The sequence below is a fragment of the Gossypium raimondii genome, chromosome 4, assembly GCF_025698545.1.
Source record: "Gossypium raimondii isolate GPD5lz chromosome 4, ASM2569854v1, whole genome shotgun sequence".
Classification (NCBI taxonomy): Eukaryota; Viridiplantae; Streptophyta; class Magnoliopsida; order Malvales; family Malvaceae; genus Gossypium; species Gossypium raimondii.
Genome location: NC_068568.1, coordinates 28081060 through 28083952, shown reverse-complemented (window position 1 = coordinate 28083952; position 2893 = coordinate 28081060). Strand labels below are relative to the sequence as shown.

General features: G+C 38.0%; 1 non-coding gene across 1 annotated transcript; it reads right to left on the bottom strand.

The window, feature by feature from the left end:
• Window positions 1-1033: 1033 nt before the first annotated feature.
• LOC128040780 (small nucleolar RNA R71) lies at window positions 1034-1140 on the bottom strand. The gene has a single exon (XR_008195586.1). It is a non-coding gene; the product is annotated as a small nucleolar RNA R71 (small nucleolar RNA).
• Window positions 1141-2893: the final 1753 nt, after the last annotated feature.

Below are 2893 nucleotides of genomic sequence, written 5' to 3'. Positions count from 1 at the left end.
CACGACCTGGCACACGGGCGTGTGAGGCTATTTGATGGCCACACACGAGAGTGTGGCTTGGCCGTGTAACCCATGTCAGTATGTTACATGGGCATGGACACGGTTGTGTGTCACTATTTCCAATGTCCATAGGCTTAAGACACGGGCATGTGTCTCAGTTGTGTAAGTCACACGGCTTGGCCAATGTTTTTGATTTGGCCGCGAACTGTTTCTATAGTATTTTTAGGGCCTCGAAAGCTTGATTAAGGGACATTATAAACGTATTTGATTGTAATTAGATTATGTTGCCTTGATGTATGAATTGAATGGTTTACTATTTTGTTTTTTCGGTAATATTCTGTAACCCTATTTCGACGACGGATATGGGTTAGGGGTGTTACATCCATCGTTCCAAGATTTTGGCGCCATTACCGAGGACTGTTTTAAAAGTCATTATTTGTGAATTTTGCAGTTTGGTTTATTTTTCTGTGTTTTGTATTAGGTGTTTATGAGTATTGATCAAATTATCGGTTTACTCCCCGTAGACCCTGAGATTGAAAAAACTTGTCGACAATGAAGAAGATAAGCAAGTTAGAGAAAGATCGAAGAGATGAACTTTGAAAATCCGAATCAAGGAAACAGAACAAACCCTGCTCAAAATCCTATCCTTATTGCTGATGATAGGGATAGAGCTCTAAGATTGTATGTCGTGCCAGTGTTTCATGATCTTAATCTGGGTATTAGGAGACTCGAAATCGAGGCACAACAATTTGAGCTGAAGCTAGTCATGTTCTAGATGCTTCAGACAGTGGGCCAATTCAGTGGAATGCCTACCGAAGATCCTCACCTTCACTTAAGACTATTTATGGAGGTGAGCGACTCTTTCAAGTTAGCTGGAGTACCCGAAGATGCACTACAATTAAATTTATTCCCATATTCGCTAAGGGACAGAGCTCGAGCCTGGTTGAACTTATTTCCACCAAATTCCATTTCTAGATGGAAAGAGTTAGCAAAAAGATTCCTCATGAAGCATTTCCTGCCTAGTAAGAATGCTAAGTTGAGGAACGAGATAACTACTTTCCAACAAATGAACGATGAGTCCTTGTATGAGGCATGGGAAAGGTACAAAGAATTATTATGGAAGCTCCCTCATCATGGAGTCCCTTATTGTATCCAACTTGAGATGTTTTATAACGGTCTCAATGCTCACATGAGGATGGTAGTAGATGCTTCTGCTAGCGGTGCTCTCCTTTCTATGTCTTATAACGATGCTTATGAAATCATTGAGAGGATTGCCAGCGATAATTATCAATTGCCAACCAATTGAGTAGCATTAGAAAGATGGGTCGCTGGAATACATAAAGTTGATCCACTCACTTCACTAGCATCTCAGGTACCTTCGATTTCCTCAATAATTAAAAAATTTACCACTAATGGGTTTAATAGTTTTACAGCACAACCACCTAATCACTTTGAGAATATAGCCTGTCTTTATTGTGGGGAAGGACATTTGTTCAAAGAATGTCCATCAAACCCATAATCCATATATTACAAGGGTAATAAGAACTAGAACCGAGAAAGGTAAGGACTACAATCAAATTTTTATAACCCATCTTGGTGAAACCACCCTAACCTTTCCTGGAGTAACCAAGGGGCTGGAACCAGTAACACTTACGCCCAGCCTAGATCGACCCAGCCACATGTTTTTACCCAACAAGTTCGGAAACCAACTAAGTTAAACATTACAATAGTTTAGAGAAACTATTGAAGGCGTATATGTCAAAGAATGATGCCACTTTAAGGAATTTGGAGAATCAAGTAGGCCAACTTGCCACTGAACTCAGAAACCGTCCACAAGGTGTTTTGCCTAGTGATATGAAGAATCCAAGAAATCCAGGGAAGGAGCATTCTAAAGCATTGACATTGAGGAGCGGTAAGACATTAGAGCCCAACACTGTCGAAATTGAAGAGGAGCCATTTGATGCTCAAGACTCAATGGAAGTTCAACCGAGTGTTGAAATTCAAGTTTCACCGGAACCAGAATCTACAAAATCCAATAAGGTAACTTCTGAACCAGTTAATTCTGTTAAACCAACAACTTCATTAGATGCAGAATTGCCGTAGAAGACGAACCAACCAGTTCCAGTAAAGAATCCTCCACCACCCTACCGTCAAAGACTTCAGAAGCAGAAGTAGGAAGTCCAGTTCAAGAAGTTCCTAGATGTACTCAAGCAACTTCATATCAACATTTCGTTGGTAGAAGCACTTGAACAAATGCTGAATTACATTAAATTCATGAAGGATATCCTTGTTGGAATGTTGGTAGCCCCATGGCACAGAAAAAATAATAATAATAAATAATTCCGAAGATCCAACCCATAAATCCATGTAGAGGAACGAATCGGGGTGAAATAATGGTTTTGAAATTACCGTAATTTCAATCTGAGTAGACAACGATGCCTCGGCAATGAGAATTCTAATCTACTATCAAACCAAGCCGCAACCTTTTATGATTCCAACCTCTACGTAATCCACCCAGTTTGACAATGAACAGAAGAAATCTCCAAAACTGTTTTGGAGAATTCTTTGCTTAACGGCTGCTAGACCTCACAAGCAAAGTTTTTTTTTAGAGTTTTTTTTAAAACTCTAACTTACTCACCCTTTTATAATTGGTATATATATAATGAATCATAATTCATAAAATTTTTATCCGAACATAATAAAAATAAAAAATAATAATAATATTTTTAACCGAAAACTATAATTACATTAATTATAACAAGGATTTCGGTAAACTATATTTATTTAAATTTATATACGAACCAAATTCATATATTAATAGAACCATGTTCTCATTATGTGTACAACATCCTTGTACATATAATATGTTTGATATTCGATTGCCCAATTAAAT